The following is a 24,983-nucleotide window of genomic DNA, read 5'->3' as shown; positions in this document are numbered from 1 at the left end:
AATTTTAAATCCCATCTTTACCAACACAATCAAAAGCTAAATTATTTCTTAGTTTATAAACAAATAGAAACATTATTTGGTACCAGCTGGCAATGTGTACACTCTGCATTATGAAGTAATGAATAAAATAATTGAAACTCATATACCTTGACTTTGAGGCAGAGCTGTACATACAGATTAGAAACAATTACACCATAATTGAGAGAACATGGCTGTCGGTTCCTGATTCAAATAAACTCTTCAGAACCATAAAAAATATGTACAATAGGCAGAATAGTGCCTCCCCAAATATCTCCATGTCTTAATACGTGAAACCTGTGAATATGTTAGATTATATGGCAAAGAGAAACTAAGGTTGCAAATGGAATTAAATTTCTTAATCAGCTGACCTTAAAATAGGGAGATTACCTGAGTGGGTTCAACATAATCACAAGGATCTTTAAAAGGGGAAGAGGGGGCATAAAAGGTCAGAGTGATGCGATTTGAGAAGAACTCAACCTTCTTTTGCTGGTTTTGAAGACAGAAAAAGGGGCCAGAGTTAAGGAATTTGAATTTTTTCAATATTTATTTATTTATTTATTTATTTATTTATTTATTTATTTATTTATTTATGAAATTTATTGTCAAATTGGTTTCCATAGAACACCCAGTGCTCATCTCAAAAGATGCCCTCTTCAATACCCATAATGTTTATTTATTTTGAGAGAGAGGGAGAGAAACAGAGAGAGAGAGTGTGTGCAAGTAGGAGTGCAGAAAGAGAGGGAGAAGGAGCATCCCAAGCAGGCTCTGGGCTGTCAGTGCAGAGCCTAATGGGGGACTTGATCCCGTGGACCGTGAGATCATGATCTGAGCCAAAACCAAGAGTCAGATGCTTAACCAACGGAGCCACCTCGGTGCCCCTCAAAGAGCCTGTAGAAAGAAGCTAGAAAGCAAAAGGAAACAGATTTTCCCCTAAAAAAGCCTCCAGAAAGGAACACAGCCCTTCTGACACATAGACTTCTACACAATGAGACTATTGTATTTCTGACCTACAGAATTGTATGACAAATTTGCCTTGCTTTAAGTCACTAAGTTTGTAATAATTTGTTACAGTAACAATGTAAAATCAATACAATGTGCAAGTTGGAAGCTGCTTCCTAATTGATTGGAAAATCAGAAACCGGAAGTATAGCAGACAGCACAAAAATAGTCCTCTAGTCTTCGTTGGCACATTCAGCTGAATTTAAACAGGATATTTAAAAGATGTCAATCATGAAAACTTAGTTTACTGCAATTGCATATAACGTTCCATTCAGTTAAAATTTTCAGAAATCAGTTTTCATTGAGGGTTAGTTACTCATTTGGCCTCAAGGAAAAAGTGCCAACAGAACTTAGGCACCTATCAGAGAAAAGGCTGCCCCTGTCAGCTGTTTCCATTTACTAAATCTACAAAGGTACAGATATCATCCAAATAAGCCCAGTCTTGGGGTTACAAAACCGCAACAATGGGAACAAAAATATTTATCTTACCGAAGAACAAAGAAAATGTCCGAAAGTGTCTGCTCTTGATTCAAAAACTTCTCTACACTACTGAATGAATATATCTATACAGGAGACATGAGAACGGTAGGGGAATTAAATTACGAGGTTGAAGAAAATGATCTTTATTTCAGAGAGCAAGTTGTAGCCATTGAAAATGTACCAGTTTTTAAGGTGTATATAAATGTCATGGAAGATCAAGATTGTGGCAACATAAGACATGTTAAAGTCTAATCAAGCCAAACCATCTGTATTTTCAGTAAGGTGGAGGGAAACTCTGCAGAGCTACGGAGCTAACCTGGTTCCTGAAAAAAAAACTCTTGGCTGTAAGTATGATCTGAAATTACCATCTTTCTTTATCATGCAGACACAGAGATGCCCATATTTTAGCTAGACATAAACTGGAACTTCCTATGCTCACTTTGCTGTATAAATACAAATAAGACCACAATGAATTATATATATATATACATATATATATATACATATGTATATATATATACACGTATATATATATATACATATGTATATATATATATAATTTACATTATGTCTAGTTTGGAATTGGGTGATGACAAGGTAAACATCTTATTATTATCATGAGCTATGATAGTATTTTCACCTAAGTGGAGACAAGAGGTGCTTGGGGAAAACATTACTTTCCAAAAGTCTCTATTAGGTGCCTTTTTACATGAATAATTGACATTTTCTTATACATGTATAATCCTATAGAAGCCTCACTTCTCATTAGACTGCCTAAAGCTTCTTGTATACAAAAAATTTGAAGCTGTTATTTATTTATTCTTGTTTTGGGGAGATACTGACTTGAATAAATGAACTCATTTATTCATACATCTACAGATGACCCTTGAACAATGCAAAGGTTAGGGATGCTGACTCCTCCTACTATTGGTTAGAAGCCTTACCAATAACATAAATGGTAGATTAACATATATTTTGTATGTTACATGTATTATAACTGTATTCTTAAAAAAGCAAGCTAGAGATAGGCAAATGTTACCAAGAAAATAATAAGGAAGAGAAAATATATTTTCAGTACTGTACTGTACTTATTACACAAAAAGTTTAAGTCCTTTGTTTAAAAAATGAATCATCTGTCAGAACCTACATCAATATTGTCTTGTGTAATACAACACACTATAGATGTTATACATGTTATTAACACTAGACATCAAAAATAAAAGATAACGTGAAAAATTCATATTTTTCTTCTCCCGGATAGGACACTTTCAACTACATTAAAAACCTTCCCAAGCAGATATATTTTCTCCTCAGTGATTTTCTTAATGCCATCTGGGAGCTGCTCCTTCTTGATCAGCAGAAGCTGCTTCTCCCGTTATCTTGACATTTTTTTAAAGACAAACGTATTTCTAAAATTATCAAACCATCCTTTGCTGGCATTTAATTCTCCACCTTTAGGTCCTCCACCTTTCTTTTGCCTTAAGTTGTCATATGATGACTTTGCTTTGTCTTGAGTCATATTAGACATAGCAATATATATTGCCTATGTAAGGTATATAAGTATGCCTGCCTTTTAGCAATCCTGCTGCCACATAAAAGCTGCACTTTGAATATGAGATAAAAAAATATTTCACAAAAAGTGCCAAGTTTTTGTGTCTGCTGGTGTAGCTTCAGTCATGGATTCACAAAGTTTCTTTCTTTCATTCTTTTTTTTTTTTTTCCAGTAGTCCATATATTGGATTCATTCATTTCAAAATGGTGGGCACCTGTAGCTGTAGACCTCCATCTATAATACATATCAAGCAATTCAATTTTTTCTTGTAATGTCATGACTGTTCTCTGCATCTTGGGAGAAATTCCAGCATCACTGGTGACACTTTGTATGGGCCCCATGGTGTTATTCAAGGCTTATGATATTATACTAACCACAATGAAAAATATGTGAGAATCTCAAAAGATCACTTTTTACTGCAATATGCAGTTTACTGGAGAGACCAATTATTCACGTGGAAATGATTAGCATCACATGGTATTTTAAGTGGATATTTGCAACACTTGAGCTCATCACTATAACAAGAGGAAGTGGCTATGAAATTATTATAGTAATACTGTGTGTAGTATAGTTAATTTTATGATTTAATATTGTATCTTTACATTTGTTTACATTTCTCTCAACTGAATAGAGCCATGTGTGGTTTGTAAGCGTGTGTGTGTAAATTTTGATAAATTTTGACTTTTTATAATGGATTTGTGAATATATTATGGTAGTAAATAATAAAAAATACCTATATCTACATATATTTTATGCATTCATAAGATGCCTAATTTTTTCTTATTTTTTCATCATTCCTAGGCTATGCAGCTCAACTGTGATTTTTTCCAAATTGTCACAAATTTCCAAAATTTTTTCCAATGTATTTATTTTTAAAAGAATCTGTGTATAAGTAGACCCATGTAGTTCAAACCTGTGTTTTTCAAAGATCAGCCTATTTACTCTTTGAAGAATTAACTGTTCAGTACCTGTTTTTTAAGTATATTTTGTCTTAGGCACTGTACAAAACACTTAGAATACAAAAATGATCAAACACAGCTCTTACCCTCAAGTAGGTAAATTGTGTCTAAATTTATAATACAAGTTTATAATACTATACCATGTGAGAATTACTTTAATAGACACAGGCCTCATTTTATTTGGGGGAATTTTATGTAGAATACTGTTAAGCTTATTTTGCCTTAGAAAAAACAGAAGTAAAATTCATGAATAACATATTTAAGACTTATATATTGTGTATGTTTTTGTTTCTATTGTTCAGTACATCAGAGATACTTTCTTGCAAGTCATTGAGACCTGGTTTCAAGCATGTTTTGATTCCTAAGTATTGTTAAAATTTTAGTCTGAAACATGATAAAGCAGTTGAAGCAGTAATTCATTCAATTCCTCTGAGTGTATCTTAAGAGTAAATAAGAGAATGAAAAGTATGTAATGCTGGATCCACAAATGAGTAATTCTAGCATCCCCAGTGCCCTTGAGATAGAATCAGAACTGAAGGCATCAGAATGAACTCATGAAGTTTTGTTTTTTGTTTTTGTTTTTTTAATCTTTCTCTCTCTTTTGTCTGTCTGTCTGTCTCTTTAATCTGTCTATGTATCTACAGCTTTCTTCCTTGGAAAGGCCTAGAAAAAAATGTCCATCTCAATATCAGTGAGCATCCCTAACATCCAGATTGTGATACTGAAATACTACCCTCCAGTAGGGCTACTTGGAGGACCAGCTGATTTCTGATTTAGAGAATATATAAGATGAGTGTAAGAGATCCTATTATTGTAGTTAGTAAGGAAGATATCAGAGAATACAAGGGTGTACCAATAGGAAGTGAAGGCCAACTTGAAAAGGCTCCCATTGGCCAATAAGTGCAATAACTGAAATGGATGAAAACATACAAAACGTGTTTAAATGCATACATTCATAATGACACACATACACACACAACTAATTAATTGCCTTTGTACAACATAGGGTTAATAGAATACACCGTTAAACCATTTGTTTTGTCTTTTTTTATATGAAATAAGACTGAATAAGTAATAGATGAGAAAAATTTCTCCTTGTAGAAGTATTGCAATTAATAAATAAAGAATGAATGATAAAATTGTGTTATCAATGGTTTACAATAAGTCATGAATTATTAAATCTGGGCGTCAAGCATCAGTGGATGCTAACATCACAAAAGAAAGCAGCCAGGCATTTTGTACTCTGATATAGAATCCAAAACTACCATAAAGAAGTTTTGCAAATAACTTAACCATAATCTATCTGGTCAAACTTTTGTATCCAATCACTAGTGCTCAAGAAACACAGAAGACAGAGGAACAAATTAAACTAAACACAGGATAGAAATTGATATAGGAAAAACAAACTAGTTTCTTCAACAAATAAATTACAAGAAAAAAAGGAATGCAGATGAAATACATTAACAACAACAACAATAACAAAAAACTGTAAAAATAGACCCACCCACCTCTTCCAAAGAAAAAAAGGCAAAACAATACTATATATACTTTATGTATATACTTTATACATATATACTATATAAAGTATACACTATATACTTTATGTATATACATTTGGATGATGAGACTATATAGAAGAATATAATGTGATAGCAGAAGAGTGTTTATTTGTGGGGAGAGGAAGGATATTGTGATGGGGAGGTGCATGGAAGGCTTTATGGGTGGCAGGAAAGTTGTGTCTCTTGACATGGAGGGTGGTTAGAGGATTATTCAACTTATAATAGCACATTGAGTTGTATGTTTGCTTTATATCATTGCTGATACCATACATTTTAAAAAAGAAATAGGTAGCTTGAATTTTTAGATATGTGGAACTTGTGGAACACCTGGGTGGCTCAGTGAGTTAGGCATCTGACTTCAGCTCAGGTCATGATCTCATGGTTCGTGAGTTTGAGTCCCCATTTGGGCTCTGTGCTGACAGCTCCGAGCCTGGAACCTGTTTTGGATTCTGTGTCTCCATCTCTCTGTCCCTCCCTGGCTCGCAATCTGTCTCTCTCTCAAAAATAAATAAATATTAAAAAAATTAAAACAACATCAAAAAAAGGTATGTAGAACTTGAGGATTTATATAAAATCTAACCTAAGATTTTGAGTGAATATTTGTGCATATAGTTCTTTAATTCAGGAGGTAATTTTTGCATTTGAAACCACGAGCCTTTCTTAAGGAGGATTTAATTATTTAAGAAGAGATGTAATCAATCTGAAAATGGTATCCTGATGTGGGAGACAACCCGTATTTAATTAATGGACCCCAAAAGTAGAAGTACAAAGTAGTCTGAGAAGTAGGGAGAAAACCATAAGCCACTATCACCTCACTGTGTCCACTTCTGGTACTACAAAGAGGGAAAGAAGTGAAAGGCAAGTGGCTCCCTGCTAAGAACCTCATTGGGTAGTGGCACATGTTTCTTCTCACATCCTTTTGCCTGAATAAATAACTGCAAGGAAGGCTGGGAAATGTGGTTCCTTATTCTGTTGCCGTGAGACCCGAAAAAACAAAACAAAAACAAAACATGACTGTTTTATTATTAAGAGAAATAAATCATCTTATTTAGAACATTCATAATGAAATGGTTTTCAAGTTCTCTGGGAGGCCTGGAGTTAGAATGTGAAATGCAGACACTCAACCAGGTGCACTAGGAGCAAAAGTCCTTAATAGATGTGGAGGAACAAAGTCAGTGGATGTCAGTAAGTAGGAGGGACATAGGCAGTAGAACAAGATGTCACAGGGTTCTGAAGAGTAGAATTGAAGTATGAACTGTTGTTTAAGTATAAAGCATTAGAAATGAATGACCTGTAAGGCAGTGGCTGTCTGGTGAATGTTAACCTTGCCTCCTGTTCTTTGGTATGTGGGGTGTGAGAGAATGAACAGTTTCCAGAGGAGGGCTTCAAAGGAGCAGGTCGTTGGGGAGAACCAAGTTTCCCTTTAGGAAAAGGAAGTGAAGGAAGGCTAAAGAATTCAACAACCCATCTTGTATAGATTAAATCTCATCTGGAAAATAGTGCCTCTCCCTATATTTTACAACTTGGAATTTCCGTCATTCTTCTTATATTGAGGGGGCATGGAAAACAAAACACTAGTTAATTCTGATCTAGCTCTTAAAATTCGCTGTTTAATTTAAATACCTTAGTACTGTTTAAATTACAATATATTAGTATGTTTATAGTAAACAATTTCAGGCACATCAAAGTTATATTTTTATACTATGAGACTATTCTGGGGTGCCTGGGTGGCTCAGTCGTTTAAACGTCTGACTCTTGGTTTTGGCCATGAGGTCATGATCTCACAGTTGGTGCATTGGATCCCTGCATCAGGCTCTGCACTGTCAGTGTGAAGCCTGCTTGGGATTCTGTCTCTCTCCCCTTTGCTCCTCCCCCACTAGCACTATCTCTGTCTTTCTCAAAATAAATAAACTTAAAAAAATAAAAGAATATGAGACTATTCTTTAAAAGGATTTATATTTGTGAAACATTATATATTTTCATTATAAAGTACCCACAATAGATTGTTCTCTGTTATTTCAAACTGTCTATAGAATAAAACCATGAACAGTTACATAACTAGGCTAAATTTCATAGTATCCTGATCCACAATCATTTGGATTACTTTATTTTATCTGACACAGGAACTTAACCCTTAAATATTTTCTTGGAAAACAATAATAGTCCTTGGGAAAATTCTAGGGGCTAAACATAGTTCTATGAAGCTAAAGTAAATTGCTTTTCTACCCTATCCTCCAATATATAAATTTTTATCTGTTTGACTTTTTAAAAATCTGTGTCTAGACATTTTTAAATTTTTTTAATGTTTATTTATTTATTTTTGAGAGAGAGATAGAGAGAGTGAGCAGGGGAGGGGCAGAGAGAGAGGGAGACAGAATCCCAAGCAGGCTCCGTGCCATCAGCACAGAGCCCAATGTGGGGCTCAAACCCACCAACCATGAGATCACGACCTGAGCCGAAACCAAGAGTTGGATGCTTAACCAACTGAGCCACCCAGGTGTCCCTGTGTTTAGGCATTTTTAAAATAAATTTAAATATATTGGGGCACCTGGGTGTCTTAGTTGTTAAATGCCCAACTCTTGATTTTTGCTCAGGTCAAGATCTCTTGGTCATGGGATCGAGTCCCCCACTTTGGACTCCCCCCTAAGCATGGAGCCTGCTTGGGATTATCTCCCTCCCTCTCTGCCCCTCCCTTACTCTCTCTTTGCATGCTCTCTCTCTCAAAATATGTAACTAAAACATCAAAAAAACCACTATAAAATATTTATTTACTTATTTATTTATTGTCATATTTATTTCCATCTAGTTTAAGCTTCATTGCTACATGCTAATATAGCTTAGCCAAATTTTCCAAACATGCAAAAGTTTATCCTTTCTGTAAATATTTGTTATAAGGAAATCAAAAACAGTTTCTTCTTTGGGGGAACTCTAATGTGGATCTGAAACTAACGTGGTAAATAGTTTTATCTCACAAATGAAATCTCATTACATGCTAGTAGCTTTCCAGGACATGGTTTGAGAAGAATTGTGTGGGTGAGCAAAGCTCAGGGAGTGATAATGCCCTGTTACCAAGGTCTGCCCTTATGCAGAAGAGGAGAGTGGAGACACGCATGCCATATGGTATCCATTCCTGTTCTAGTAGCTAGAAACGTGTCCATGTTTTTCACCAAATACAGTCAGACTTCTAGGTGAATTAAATGTTCAAAATATTATGGGTTTGAAGAAATATCTACTTAGTGATATTTTACCATTAGTGCAAGATATAAGTTCTCAAGAAATATAACTTCAACTGAATCTTTGAGAGAGTTTTTGCTATGATAAATTTGATTTGAATATGATTTAGAGAGAGAGCCTAGAAATTTCTAAAAAGACAAGTGTAGGTAAAACCATTACAATGTAATCATAGTGGTAATTGTAATGCTTCTAAGGACATGCTTATTGTATCAACTCCTACACCACAAGGCATTTCTTTAAAATATGTGTGTTCCATTTAAAACATACATCTGAAAGGCATACATAATATTATTTACTGCATAGGAGCTACAACAATAAGAATGCATTTAAAAATCAACATAGTATAAGAGTTAAGTGAATTAATATTGTTAAAAAGAAAACAGGCCCAAAATGATGTCACTTTGACCTAGTTTCCAAGCCAGGGCTTCATACCTAATATAATTGCAATTTCAGTCTCTCCCAGAAATGCGGTCTTAACTGGTCAGCCAGGAATTTTTCCATCAACACCAATGCTTAAAACCCTCTCCATTCCTTCCCACCCTAAAAGGAAGACTAGGTAATCTGCATAACAACCCTAGCCTTTCCCCCAGGGGAAGCAGCTTTGCTTGAAACAATTATTTTATTTTGCTAATAATTTTCTTGCCCCATCCTCCTTGTATAAAAACTGTCCATTTTGTACAACTCCCCAAAGCGCCCCTCAGTTTGCTACACGGGGTGCTGCCTGATTTATGAATTGTTTGATAAAGCCAATTAGATCTTTAAAATTTACTTGGTTGAGTTTTTTGTTATTGAACAGTATATAAAGGTTAAATGAAAAAAAAATAAACAGTAAGGCAAAATCAGAACATTTTAAAACATCCTGAGAAGCTTATAAATTATAGCAATAAAAGTTGGTTGACAGACTGTGAGTTTAGTAAATGAGTTCAGTTCCCTAATCTCAGAATAATAATAATAAAATAAATTGGGGTTTTTAAGATCAGTCCAGTTACTTTTTTTAGAATGGTGTCTGGCTGGTAGTATGTGATTTTAAAAATTAATATTAAAAAATTAAAAAAAACCTATCTATTTGCAGTTTGACAGTACCAGCAAAAAGGACTGACAACCATTCATTTGATCACCCCAATTTTCAACATGTGGAAGTCAAAGTAGATCAAACTGAAATAGAAGGGAAAAAATGGCTGACACTTGCTTTGTTACCTGAAGGAGAATAAATCTGCCAGTTTAAAAAAAGGTAAGGAGATGACTCATTTCTCTGCTACTGCCTGACTCAGTTCGAGGTTCTGATCAGCTCTCCTTACAACCCAAAAGGGGATATCTGTACCAGGGCTGTTCTACCATACCCCTTTTTGCATGTTTTCTAAAACTAAAATTTGCATTAATGCAAATATCCAGAGGCTACAATGGCTAAGCATTTAGTTTACTACATCTGGGAAAAAGAGATGAGAGTCCCATGAGAAAGTGCAAAAGTAGATATTTTTTGGCAGAAGGACTGTATATTGATTAGAATTACCTAGAAACATGTTTACCTTCTCAAAGTGGTCAACCAGAAAACAAAACAAGATAGATGAAGTCCAGAATTTAGTGAAATTGGCTATTAGTGACCAGTAACTGTGTTCGCATTTACTGTTCCTCTAGCTGAAAACTTAACAAACGTGTTCTAACAGCAACCAGATAAAAAAAAGGGGGAAATAGAAAAAGCTAAAGATATTATTTATGAGTAATCAGTGGAGAAAACCTTCATTCCTAAAAGGTGAGTAATTAAGAAAAAAATCAAGATGTGAAAATATTTTGTAAGAAATAAAATGTGTAGCAATCAAGACACAAAAGGAAAAATTACTTTTGAAAAATATATGCTATAGTATACCTAAGTAAATTGTATGAAAACTTAAGTTTGGGGCACCTGGATGGCTTAGTTGGTTAAGAATATTACTTCAGCTCAGGTCATAATCTTGCGGTTCCTGAGTTTGAGCCCTGCATAGGGCTCTGTGCTGACAGCTCAGAGCCTGGAGCCTGCTTAGGATTCTGTGTCTCCCTCTCTCTTTGCCCTTCCCCTGCTCATACGCTGTCTCTCTCTCCTTCCAAAAAAAAAAATAAACATTAAAAAAAACTTAAGCTATTTTTTATAAAATGAAGGAACCATGTGTTTGATTAAATACAATGTGAAAATAACATACAAAATAATATAGCAATAAAATGCATCATAAAAATGTAGAAGAAATTGTATGAAAGGGAGATGTTAATTAAAAAAGAGCTTAATGATCTATTGAAATGTAAGAAACTAAAAGTTTAGTCTCACATTAAAAACATTATTCATGGGGTGCCCAAGTGGCTCACTCAGGCCTCTGAGTTCAGCTCAGGTCACGATCTCACTTCATGAGTTTGAGTCCCGCGTCGGGCTCTGTGCTGACAGCTCAGCCTATTTCAGATTCCTTGTCCCTCCCCTGCCCCTGCTCTGCCCCTCTCCCGCTAGCTCTCTCTCTCAAAATTAAATAAACATTAAGAAAATTGGTTAATATGGATTAAGTCTTAGTAATTATTGCAAACATAATTTTAAATATGATAATTTAAAAAATTATTTGGTATTAATAAGCTAGATGAAAAATCATAGACTATTTCATCTGAAACTGAAAGGTGTGCTAAATTTTCTGTTTTACAAGAGGAAAGAAGATTAAATAATGCTGTTTCCTTTTCACTGATGATTAAAATAATAAGTTCATATATACTTTTTAATAAATATATATAATTGTTATGTATTATAGAGACTTATTAGTTGAAGACAAATGGCATGTATAATTTCCAGAACACTGGAAGAGTCAAAATTGGGTGACATTTACAATATAATCATCAGGGAAATAGGAAATTAAAAGTTACATGTTAAGAACAGAAGACAGAATGAGACAGGATCAATTGCATTTCTAATGACAGTAAATATAAGCATCTAGTTGGATTAAAAATCATCATTCAAAAAATATATCCTCAATTGTGTAATTTCTGCAACAAAAACATAAAAAACATCAAAGCAAAGTTAAAAGTGTTTCCAAGTATGTTACTCAAACATACACTCTATTCTCACACACACACAAACACACAAAACACAAAATTAGACAAGATAGTAAATATTGGTGTCTAGTACCAGAAATCAATATAGGACAAAAAGTATCAAGAACATTTTATTGCAATTCTAAAGAAATTATAATAAATGTGGGCATTTATGTATAAAAAAAGTGTGTGTGTGTGTATATGCATATGTACTTCTTAAAAAGTGAATTAATGGACACTTCTGGGATTTTATATCCAACTCAATTTATTAATATTAAATTTTATAATTATATTTTATAATTTTTCTTTCATAATCTGATCAAGATGAATCATTGAACAAATAGTACATGAATAAATCATAGCAGAAATTAATTTTGGATTTGCTGTTTTTAACCATTCATTTTTTAAATGGTAACTATAAATGAAAAAACATAATTAAACAGATAAAAGATAATTTGCACATGCTAACAACCAAAGTTTATTTAATGAAGAAATGCTATGAACTTTCTCCTTCAAATCAAGAATAGGATAACTATTTCTTCTGGCAAATTATTTTAGAAATATAGCCAAACAATAAGATAAATGAATGTATAACCACTAGAAAAGAGGAGATTATTATTATTCGTAATGGTATGCTTATGTGTGAAGAATGTGTTAAGTCCTTAAAAACGTGGAGACACACTATTTCCAGATGAGAAGATACAAAATTTAAAAATTTAAATATATTTTTGAAGAATTCATACATTTTATTTAATCCCCTTATTTGGGAAATTAATGAGCCGATTCTAAGTCACTTTTGGTAAAGAAAATGATGGAAAAAATATTAGTAGGGACTTGCATATGAAAAATGATACACATTTTATTTTTTTATGTTTACTTTTAAAAAAAATTAATGTTTATTTATTTTTGAGAGAGAGGGACAGAGCATGAGTAGGGGAGGGGCAAAGAGAGGGAGACACAAAATCTGAAGCTGGCTCCAGGCTCTGAACTGTCAGCACAGAGCCAGACGCAGGGCTCAAACCCACAAACTGTGAGATCATGACCTGAACCAAAGTCAGATGCTTAACCGACTGAGCCACCCAGGCGCTCCAAATAATACACATTTTAAAGACATAATAATTAAAACAATATACCAACTGATTAGTTATAGACATATGTGTCAAAGAAACTAAAAAGAAAATGTATGAATCAACCATAGCATATATCAATTTTTAGGTTAAGTTAGACATGAAGGAAATAGTAGGTTGCTTAATAGATGTATCTGGGCAGGCACACTTAGTTAATCACCTGGATAAAAAATCTAAACACCATTAAATATGGATTACAATTATGAAGTAAGTTCTATAGGGAATAAAGATCTAAAAGGTGGAATCATGAAAATACTGTATCAGTGTTTCCTAAACCACTATGAAGCACAAGTTTGTCATTTGTTATGGAAGTTGTCAGAAAAAATGTCCAAATTGTTTGAGAGATGCTGAGTTACACTAAGGTAAGCATATTTTTGTTGGTTTGCTTTAATGTAAAAATACATAGAGATTTTACTATGCTTTGTAAAATGTCAAGAAAGGACTACAGTTAGTAGTACTTTAAAAGTGGCTTATTCAGGATACTCTTTTGAGAACACTTTTGTTTTGGTTAGGACTCTTGGTCACAAGTGGCAGAAAATGCAAAAGGGAATATGATGTGAACTAAGAGCATGAACAACTGTCACAACTAAGCCTCTCTTTCTCTCTTGAAGTTCTTTCTCTCTAAATACATTGGTTTCTATATTTTCTACAGAAAAATGGACTTTTTTCTCCAGGAGGGGAATATGGGTAGAGACTTGGGGAAACATGTTTTTCTGCATAGCAAATGATGTCAGTTTAAAAATTAAGAGCAGGAATCTAGTTGATCTACCTTGGATCAAATGCACGTCTTTTGGGTTAATCGCAGGGGTCAGTGGTAAGCAGAGGGTGAAGACTGGACCATGAGCCTAACTCTATATTCTGTTGACAGGAGGATGAAAGCCCAGAGACCTAAGCCACACTCATTAATATTTTCTAGAAGATTGTCCATCAGAATGTATTCTGCTAAGTACTGATTAGGAATAAAAAGACATAATTTAATAATTTTAGTAATTTCAAACATTTATTGAGTGCTAATTTAGAATGTGCAAAGCATTATTCTAAGTGCTTTGTTTTTAACTTATTTATTCCTCATACAAAACTTATGATAGCCTTATGATGGTCTTTTGACTAGGCATTATCAGTTTCTTCATTTTAGAGGAAATTGAGGCATGAAGCATATAAGCATCTTTAAGAGCTTATACAGCTAGGAAGTGGAAGAGTTGGAATCAACTTTTACAATTAGAAAAAAGGATTATTATATTTTAAGATATCAACTCAACAACCCGCTCTTGGTAATGATTTTGCTATAGTTTTTTGGAAAACTAATGTTTTAAGAAATTGATTGGCAGTAACATAAAGCATGAAGTGAAAAAATAATTACTTGGTATTGCATTGTATAAAGATTAGCAAGCCAAGTACTGTACCTTTATATATCAGGACTATTTCTAGGCTTGATTTTTATTTTGGACACTACTTATGGTTTTATGATTTTAAGGGATAGTATATGTATTACTCATTTGTTATAGTTAACAATAGAAAACTATTTGGTAACTCTCAAGTAGAGATTTAAAAATGATTTCAAATAGCAAAGATATTTGGTTGGCAAAGTAATTAGAAATTGATACAAATTAATGAAAATTAACACAAATATTGACATGACAGTTTACTAAAGTGGAATGCTTTACCAACAAAAAGGGCAAATATGTGAACACTGAGTAAAAGGAAAACTATGGTAAGAAGTTTGAAAGGTATAGGGAAGGCCTCCACCCTGTTCTCTGTCTCAGAGATCAGAAAAAAAATTTCCTGTTGTGTGAGTTCTGCTCTTTGAGGCAATTGGTGTTTGTCTTCTTATTCATAAAATGAAAGTGTGGGTATATTGAACCCCTATTCTGTCAGTCACTGGAGAGGACACTGGAGAGATGACCTTGAGTGGAGACAAGACTATGGTCTTCTTTTTATGGTGCTGAAAATCCTGAGAATAATATGGGAAAGTAATTTTGAATGCTATATGCATGTTACAAAAAGAGGGTTTCTTTCCTTCTTCAATTTTGAGACTCCAACCAAGTGAAAATAATGAGCTATAAAGTAGTAGTAGTAGGGGGTGGCTAATCATGGTGAATTACATCAAAGAGGGTACAGTGTTCTTACACAAAATCACTGTAAGTTTGAAACAAAGATTAAAAACCTCCTGACAGCAGGTTTTGCTGAGGATGTATGTGTTTGAGCGTGTGTGTGTGTGTGTGTGTGCATGTGTGCACGCTCGTATATGTGTGTAATAATGTATTCAGATAATCTGAAACTAGGTATGGGTGTATGGAATTATTTTTAGTTCCTTAGACTTGGATAAATTAAAAGCTCATTGCAAACTAGAAAATAGGGCACATCTGAGGGGATTCAGCCAGAGCCTAATAGATCAGAGTACAGATCAAAAGAAAACACATATCATTAATTTCTCTAGATTAACATTTTCTTCTTAAAGATTGAATATATAGCCATGCATGTGTACATGCAAACATATAGACACATGCACGTGCACACACACACACACACACACACACACACACACACACATAATGAATAAGTAACCAATCTAATGCTTATAGAATAATTTCAGTATGTGGGAGAAAAACATCATTATGAAGACTGTGAGAAAGAATTCTCCAAATAATTGAAGAAAAGGGTTACTGAGTGAGCAAGCGTGCAGACATCCCATGCATGCTTTTAGAGAACAGGCTATTAGTTTCAAAAGGTAGAGGAGAAAAAAAAATGGTGACACTGATTTCAATTAGCTAAAGACAAATACCTTGTCATGGTCCATCTGACCGTATATTCCAGCCTTCACTATGAGCTAAGTAGACATCTTTCTATCTCAGTGTTTACCTAAAAGGTAGGGTGTTGATAAGAAAATGTTCTGGAACAACAGATCTGAATAGAGGTGGTCTGCTCACATAGCTAATTTTCCTGGTTTCCTTCATATACAATCTTTCAAGAATGAGCTGTCTCAGAAAGAATCACTGCTATTCAGAGATGCACAGCTATAAGAAAGTAATCAGCATGAGACCTAAGCAAAAATATCCAAACAAAAGAGGGAGCCAACATGATCATGAAAAAAATCAGACAAGGAACATAAGCCAATAATTCAGCAAAACTGTTTTTTAAGAAGTAGAACAAAATGAAAACCTGTTCTCATAAGGAAATAACGAGTAAGGTTGTAGTAAATATGTGGGTAATTCTCTAACATTGGCTGTATAAACAATAATAATTGCTAATTTAGAGATCAAAATAGACTAGATATAATTAAATACTAGACCACAAGCCTAGTATTTGGGGCTGGGTGATCCAAATTTTGAAAGATATTTGTATTGTCCAGGAGGAAGTATAGATATAGACAACTTTAGATTTTTCAGAAATGCATGTTAAATTTTTAGATGTAACCAGTAAGATAATAGAGGGTGTATCTTTCTACAGCAGAAAGAGGGAAGGAAATGAAAGCAATTGCAACAACCCTTGATCAGTTTGGAAGAAGGTCCAGTGGTTTCAGGAAAATATAGAAAATTGTACAAATATAAGTGTTCTTTAAAATGGTAGAAATGAAAATGTATCAGAAGCACATAAATGTAAATGGTCTGAATATATTACATAAAATCTATAGATTGTTACTTTGTGTTAAAAAAGAAAAAAAGCCAATCAGACATACTAGATACGCAAGTATAAGGATTGCTTAAAATTAAAAGGACAGGAAAAGATATTCCAGGCAAATAGTAACAATAATAACAACAGAACTAGTGTAGTTATGTTGAAAAGAACCCAAACAGGCCTACCTGCAAAAAAACTTATCTGGAGGAGAAAAGGAGCACTTTATAGAAATAAAAGATTCACTTCACCTTGTCGGTATGTGAGATATGTATGTACTAAAAATAATTCATTGCAAATTCATACCATTACACATTATAGTGCTATAAGAGAACATGACAAATCCACCTTCATAATTAAATGATTTCATTGAAATCTGACATGATTTATAGATCAATTAGATAAAATATCATTAAACATGTAGACGATTTGAAAAAATAAGCTTTATGTAATGAGCATATGTAGACTATTGCATTCAATTAATGAAAATTACATATTCTTTTCAAGGACAAGTATAGCTTATGGAAATTGACCATATATTCTGTGAATTTTAACATAATTCCAAGTCAGCATTACACATACTATTCCTTCTGACCCCAGTATATACTTAACTATCAATAAAAAGATAATTTACAAAATAATTCATAAGTTTTAACTTAAAAACATTTCTATGTAACTCAAGAGGAAAAAAATCACAAAAAAATGGAAAATATTTAGAAATACAAAATAAAGTTCTGAGAAAAAAACATTTTGTGTAAATTAAGAGTTCAAAGATATACATCACCCTTATTTTGTAGCAGAAAATAATTCTTGAAAATATTCCATCCAACAGAAAAATAAATCATAACTGATAACTTAAAAGTGGACAAGTTGTGTCATAAAAGGACTACTGCCAAGAGCTGATAACAATTAAAACAGATTTATGCCTAAATAATTATAAGGATTCATTTTTGCTATGATTATCTGTGTATCCTTTAATCAGATAATAAATTTGGGAAAAAGTTAATAATTTAGTTAGACATCCAATGCAATATATTTCTAGACAGGAAATGAAACTACTTTTTGTTTCTAAACTCCAAGAGAATTCTATTGCACTGTTTGCTTACTTGAAGAGGGCTTCCTCACGGTGAAAATGATCCCAGCTCGGAGACAAAAAAAAGTGAAATCATGGCCTGGAGGTTGACACTGGCAACGTATTAGCTTGTTCATTCAGTGAATCAGGTAACTCATCTACATAACGTGATCCTTTCCATAGACACTGGACGAAGCTATCTTTTTGCCAGCTCAGACACGGTTACTATTTCCTTATGCTCAATTCACAGACTTGCTTTCTCCGCGGAGCAAGTGGCAAGTAGATGGGTAGAGCATGAGTAGCATGTTATGGAAAGAGTCTTAAGTTGGAATAAGAAAAACTTGATTCAAATCCAAGCTCTTAATGACGTTAATAATGACATAGGTGACGTTCTTCATAACGTAAATGACATCTGTTCTTTAAGCTCTCTCTGAATCTGTTACCTGATATACAGTGTTAAATTAGACAATGCATTTTAAAAGCTGTGCACCATATGCAAGTTACATTTTATAATTACTTTTTTAAAGTGGGGCGTATCACTTCTGTCTTTAATCGTAAGTGCCAGAAATCTATTTGTTTGCCAGGCTCGAAAGTGGGGGGGCAATTGGGACACATATGGGTTCATGCCGGCCTTCAGTGAGCTGTCAGTACAGAGGCAGGCAGACAGGACAGGGCAGGAGCCCAGCATGGAGTGACAGAACAGAAAGGAAACAGCTGCTTTTCTCCAAAAGGAACTCCAGTCAGTTTGAAACCCATATGTTAAGAATATCTACCCTTCATTTAATAAGAATTTCCTTTTGGAGTCATCATCAGCATGCAGCCTTACAGACTACTGGCACTAGCAGCAAGATACTGAAGAAAATGTGCACAAAGGAAAGGTCCACCAGCAGACGTGACTGAAATTGGCTCAAGACTCTGACGGACATAAAAGTGAGCAGTGAGGAAATGACAAAGGGATATGATATCAAGGCAATCTGTAGGGTCAGCCAAAGAGACAGAGAGAAAAGAGGGAGAGAAGTAACGAGGGAGGGAGAGAAGGGATAATCAAGGCACAATCAGTTCTTCAGGAAGTATTTATCTTCTGGAGAGTATTTACAAACTTACTCAGATCTTAAACTCTACCGTTTAAGTTTCACGATACGATTAAGGAGCTGCTTTGCCTCAGCAGTACATTTGAATTCAAATATTCTTCTATGTATTTGGTTAAGTACAGGAGGTTTATTTGTTTCCGTGTCTTACCTGAAGCATACATCTTCCTGAAATGAAACATGATCTCATTTCTTTGCAAGAGTGAAATATGCTCATACAAGCTAAAACACTTCTATTTCAAGGGAACATTATGCTTCCTCTGAAAGCTTTTATTCCTGTTTGGCAGGTTTGGCTTGTTTGGGAATCTATTTTTCATCAAACCCTGGAGGGCTATATGGAAAGAAGGAGTTTACATAATGAATACAGGATTTAAGCACACAACAATGAATTAGCTTCTCTGTGCTAAACAGAATTTGTGCCAAGCGATACTTAGCAACAATATGGAAACAAAAATATATTTTTGAAAAAAGTGGGTAAGGCGAGCATATTTCTCCATTTTTTTCCCTCATATTATCATGCATTTGAATGTGGGAGTGGGTGGGGACAGGGAACAAGTGATTTCAATTCGCGGGAGCAGAAGTGAACCCTTGAAAATGCTACTTTAGCCATTCTGTGAGTTTGACTATCAAGTTATTTTCCTTATTTCATTAAGATTTGATGTGTTTTCTTTTCTCAGGTTTAGGAAAATGTCAGTTTTGTTTTCTCAACTTTAAGACCATAGTAAATTTCAATTTTTAAAGTATTTCTTATTATCTAATCATACTTCAAAGAAACAGAACTAAAAGGAATATTTAAAAGGTTAACAAGAAAATACATGTGGGTAGTTTGTTGTTATTGTTTCTGTATGCTACTGTTGAAAATGAGCGATGAGTGTGGAAATTTTGTGGCAACCCATAAAATTATCTAATTGGATCCAGGAACTAGGTTTAGCCAGAAGCATGCTTACTTTATTGGAGAAGGTCTTAGCAACCAAAATTATGTTGGGTCACTTTTTTGTTACCAGAATATATTATAGGATCCTCACTTTCTTCTTTTTTTGCTTTCTTTTAATTTTGTATTAGTTTTTTTTAAGGCAGGATTTCTTGGATAGAAGGATGGAGAACAGAAAATTGAGAATTTCATTCACTCTCAGTGCTGCTTATGAAAAGATATTTATGATATGAAAGGTTCAAAATGTACACCCTCCCTTCATACTCCTTTCCTTAGAGAGAAACATAAGTGTGAGAGATTAAACAAATTGGAAACTTAGCCTGGAAATGGAAGGTGACAATGGCTGCACCTTTGTATTTTAGTCATAACCTAGACTGCAATTCTTAACTTTGAGATTCTGGAGAGGTAGAAGGGTTTAAAAATAGCTTTGTATGCATTGATCTTTCCTGAATACATTTATGCTAAACACTCACTATCTCTTTGCATTGATTCTTGGAATGAGCCACTAATTTTTAAGAAAATACTCCCTTGAAAAATTGGGAATTTTTGTACCTTCAAGTCTCTTATCCTGGGTTAGACTCATGTACATTGCAGGAGAAGCTAAGAGGAGAGCTGAACGGTTTTGAAAAGGAACAATCTAATCTTGGTAGAACTGAAAGATTAAGGCTGGCTCAGTTTGATAGTCATTATTTATTAACAAGAATGGGTACCAAAGTGTACCTTGTACTCTGTTTTCTTTGAAAATATGCCCTTCAGTACCATCCGTTTCCTCACTTAACATGTATGCTTACCTATTTCAGTAGAACTTTTAATTAAAAATAAAATGAGATGGACAATTGTGCTATTTCTATTATTTACTTTTTCGTGGTTTTCTTCTATGCCTGCTACTTTAAACAGGTAAAACCTTGTGTCTTACAGAGTAGTCTACTCATTTTTCAGGCAAAGCATTTAAGACAACATGAGCAGCCTGTGGTGCTGAAATTGCAAGTCTTTGGGGGAAAAAGGCAATCTCTACAGTGTTTCTTCCATTTCCTGTGTGTTGTGTTAATATTACTTTGGGTTATTTTGTCTATGCTTTATTTTTTTTAAATAAAATGCAAAGTTAAAAAGTGTTAGAAACAAGAGTTTTAAGTGTCTTGGTGGATAGACTCCTAAAACTTCCCCTGCTCACGGCATTAAGAAATTAATGTCCACGTACATATAAACTACTTTTTCTAGATGTGTTTATTCCCCCCCCCACACACACACTTTCAAGTAAGTGTAATTTATTTGTTCCAAATGCTTTGATTTTAATTTTTTTTAATTTTTAAAGTTTTTTAAATGTCTTAATTTTTAGAAAATACATTCCAAGCTAGGTTCTGTAAGTATCCTTGGTAGTCCGCCTGCAGTCTTGCCTCAAACCTGGACAAGACTGACTTAATAAGATTGAATTGAACAGTAATCTTGACATTTTAATCCAGAGCATTATGGTTCACAACCTTGAGGCAACGTGCAGGTTTCATATATGCTTAGTATTTGCCCTACCCTTCATTCCTCTTAATATTATTTACATAAACCCTTTTGAAAATAGGACCTCACTTATGAAGTCAAGAATTCTGATAGAGTATCTACTGGGTGCTTAGCACCTGCTTGGTACTAGGTACAGTCTGATAAACAAGAATGGCAACGTCCCAGCTTTCATGGAGCTTACAATTCCTTCCCCAGCCCTGTTGCCTAGTACAGTGATTTGAACCCAGTTAGTACCTCACTGGAAAACAAATGAAGGCATTTTCTGATATGATAAAGTTATTTGTATATTCCTACTTCAAATATTAGGAAACTGACAAAGGGAAGGCTTCGAGCAAGTCATTTTGAAATTAAGTCCTAGTTGCATTGCTGCTATATGAAAAGTAAATTGCTTATTCTTTCACCCACTTTAGCTTGGTGTTAGGGAAAAAGTATATCAATACAATATGAAGTCTTTTTAAAGTTAGAACTCTCAGGCCTTCAAAAATAGTATTTGTTTAAAATCTAGTGTAAAAGAGCAGAAATTGATATTGATATTGATATTTCCAAACTTTACACCAACTATGTTTTTTGATACTCTTTGTGAAATTAATCCAAGCATTTTGTTCTAAGGGATTATTCAATTACTAAAGAATAAACACAAATGAAAGTTTCATTAAAGAGTATTCACTTGGAATAAAATAGGTTTTTAACAATACCTGCTCTACTAGGGTGCCTGTTGTTCATTAGTAGCACCGGTGCATGCTGTGGATTGTTTCATTAAACATCATCCCGAACTTTTTCCTCCTGTACTTGTCTGACTAGTGATTCTGAAAACCTTAAAGTGACATTGCCCATGTACCTTGCAGCCAGGAGTCAAGATGAGAATTAGTTTCTACCAAGAAGATGTTTTCAAACAAACTTTAAAAGGTGAAAGCAAGGAATATTTATGTTGCCCTGTATTTTCTTTTCTCCTGGCAAGCAAGCTCTTGGTTTCTAAAGCAATACTCCAGTGTGTCCATTCCTCACTTCCCTGGGTGTTGAGAGGTAGCTGTGACAAAGGTAGTGGTGACAGCTAATTCCCAGTTTTCTGTTTATGGAATTGCTTTTAAAGTAGAAAGTGTGTACTCAGTAGCTCCAGTGGTCCAATCCTTGGAGGGACTAAGGGATTAAAACTTCTCAGTTAATTGGGGTCCATTCTAGTTTCAAAGGTTGGATTAAGGGTGATGCTTTCCTACCTAAACTAATATTTTCAGATAATACTGTGTTCTGGAGTATTCTTTTCCACAACTTTGGCTCTTCCTTTCGTCATTTTTTGGAAGCACTGTATTCTCTGAATGACATTTTTCTTCCCTGCTCTAAATATTTAGATTTGTTTCTGCATAACACGGTAGCATGTCAGACTGTGAGTTGTTGCCCAATATCTGTTCTTAATCTCTTTCCATAGTATAGTTTCAGCTGGTCACATTTCTACCCAATTAAAGACTGCCTTTCTCAGCCTCTCTAACTGGAAGGTATGACCATGTGTCTAAATTCTAGATCATGGAATTTAAACAGATGTTATATTTGATACTTCTGGGGTTTGTCCTCAAAAGGATATAGCATGCAATATTCTGGCACCTTTCTCTCTTACTGATCACTGTGTGAAAGCAAAGGCTGACCAGCTTCGCTGAATCTAAAGTTATAAGTTACTTGTTGAGAATGGTGGATTGCTCAGCCAATAGTGAACCACCTATAAGATAAATTCCTATCTCTTTTACAATGTTGGACTTTAGCCCATTTTTGATGGCATCTGAATCTTAAATAAAACATAACTTGGTTACTAGACGTGGAACTCTACCATACTGAAAAAAATAAATTAGGCATTGGTCTAACAGATGGTGGAAAGCAAGAGCAGAGATATTGCAGAGGCTGGAAAACAAGTGATCCTTATGACACCATAATAAAACATGTAGTAAAACTGCCACTTGTGATCCTTAAAGAAGGTAGTCTTCTTGCGAAAAGAACATGCGAACTGTTTGAAAGAACTCAGAACATTGAAAAAACACAGAACATTTAGATATGTCGGCTCTTTCTCGTGCAAAGTTCTGTGACAAAGTGTACTCGGGCTGGTTATAAGAGATGATTTTAAACAAGAAGCTTAAACAGTAAATAGGTCTCTGATGGTGTGAAGTGCCCACATTAAAGCTTCTCAGTTAATTGGGGTCCATTCTAGTTTCAAAGGTTGGAGTAAGGGTGATGCTTTCCTATCTAAACTAATATTTTCAGATAATTTCAAAGTAGACACCATTAAATTAAAGGAAAGCAGAAACGTGCTGAGCAAAGAAACCACTAAATATAAGAAGATAGTCTGCAAGCATGGAAACCTTGTCTAGATTAGATCTCTGGTTATGGTTATTTGCTTGTGGATCTGATGGTCAGTAACTAAACCAAAAGCACACTAAGCTTTTTAGGGATTGTATTGATTTGTAAAATCCAATGTGTGTTTGACCTTTAAAGCAACTCCAGAAGCTTCCCAAAGTGGCTTTGCAGAATGTAGCCTACAAAGTGTGTGCAGTCTCTGGGGGAGTTGTGTTCAGTTCTCTTGTAAGAAGATAATTATATGGTAACCAAATACTTTTTTTTAAGTTTATTTATTTTGAGAGCGACAGCAAGCAGGGGAAGGCCAGAGAGAGAGAGAGACAGAGAGAGAGAGAGAGAGAGAGAGAGAGAGAGAGGATCCAGAGAGAGATAATTATATGGTAATCAAATACTTTTTTTCAAAGTTTATTTATTTTGAGAGCAACAGCACGCAGGGGTGGGCCAGAGAGAGAGAGAGACAGAGAGAGAGAGAGAGAGAGAGAGAGAGAGAGAGAGAAGATCCAAAGCCGCCTCTGTGTTGACAGCAGAGAGCCAGATGTGGAGCTTGAATTCAAGAACCATGAGACCATGACCCGAGCTGAAACCAAGAGTCAGAAGCTTAACCAACTCAGCCACCCAGGCGCCCCAAAATATTTGTTTTCTTGAAAGTTAAAGGAAATTAGTTCAAGTTGCCAGATTGGTTTTGGCTAATTTTATTTACTAATGGTTATAGTTTACCTTACCATAGATCATTAGAATTTGAACATAAGGGATAGTGACAGTCATACTGGAATTTTATTGTGAGCATTTGGGAAATACGTTTAGACCTTTGAGGATATCATTCCACTACAGCTACAAAGTACAGTGGCCCTGGCGACCTGGTGGCTAGATTCCATTTTAGTCTTTTTTCACCTTTTTCAGGTTTAAGTTGTCCAGAAAAACCCTTGTTCACATCTTGCATTGTTCTTTATCTCAACAACTTTTGAGGCATTTATTACTTTCTGCCTTGTTTAATAATATGGATACATGCATGTTTACTCTCCTGCATTTTATTCACATTCTCTTGATTTTTGAACATAGTAAACACTAACACATTTAAGAATTCACTGTCAGTATATCTTGATCCTGCTCGTGCGCCTTTTTGTATTTCCATACCCTTATTATTTCTACTAACTAGATACATTCACTTAAAAAAAAGTTTTTTTAGAAAAACTATTGGCATTTATTCCTTTATTCATTTTGTTGCATTTGGAGTCAAATTAATACAGTAGAGAAAGAAATTCCTCTTCCATTCCATAAAAAGTTTTAGCACAACTTTTTAAAATGTAAACTCCTTTTTTTCTGTTATCTTGTTTGTATATAATCTCTCTTTTTTTGAGACATAATTTGCATGCAGCAAAATGTATAGATCTTAAGTACACAGTCTGATGTTTTGAAAAATGCATAGACCTAAGTCAGAGCTCTGTCAAAATATAGGACATTTCC

The 24,983-nt window shown here is 34.4% G+C and overlaps 1 protein-coding gene across 5 annotated transcripts in view; it reads right to left on the bottom strand.

Annotated features, from left to right (window-relative positions):
• Positions 1-18,955, bottom strand: part of PIK3C2G (phosphatidylinositol-4-phosphate 3-kinase catalytic subunit type 2 gamma) — a 347,688-nt gene extending 328,733 nt beyond the window's left edge. For 3 of the 5 annotated variants that reach the window (XM_019834592.3, XM_045061452.1, XM_045061453.1), the window contains exon 1: positions 17,689-17,943. The gene's annotated coding sequence lies outside the window, so the exon portion shown is untranslated. Of the gene's footprint in view, positions 1-17,688; positions 17,949-18,893 lie in introns of those variants that run through there. The other 2 variants (XM_006933551.4, XM_045061454.1) reach the window with 2 other exon arrangements.
• Positions 18,956-24,983: the final 6,028 nt, after the last annotated feature.

The sequence above is a fragment of the Felis catus genome, chromosome B4 (genome assembly GCF_018350175.1).
Source record: "Felis catus isolate Fca126 chromosome B4, F.catus_Fca126_mat1.0, whole genome shotgun sequence".
Lineage (NCBI taxonomy): Eukaryota > Metazoa > Chordata > Mammalia > Carnivora > Felidae > Felis > Felis catus.
The sequence above is the reverse complement of the archived record's forward strand: the minus strand, read 5'-3'. Positions and strand labels throughout refer to the sequence as shown.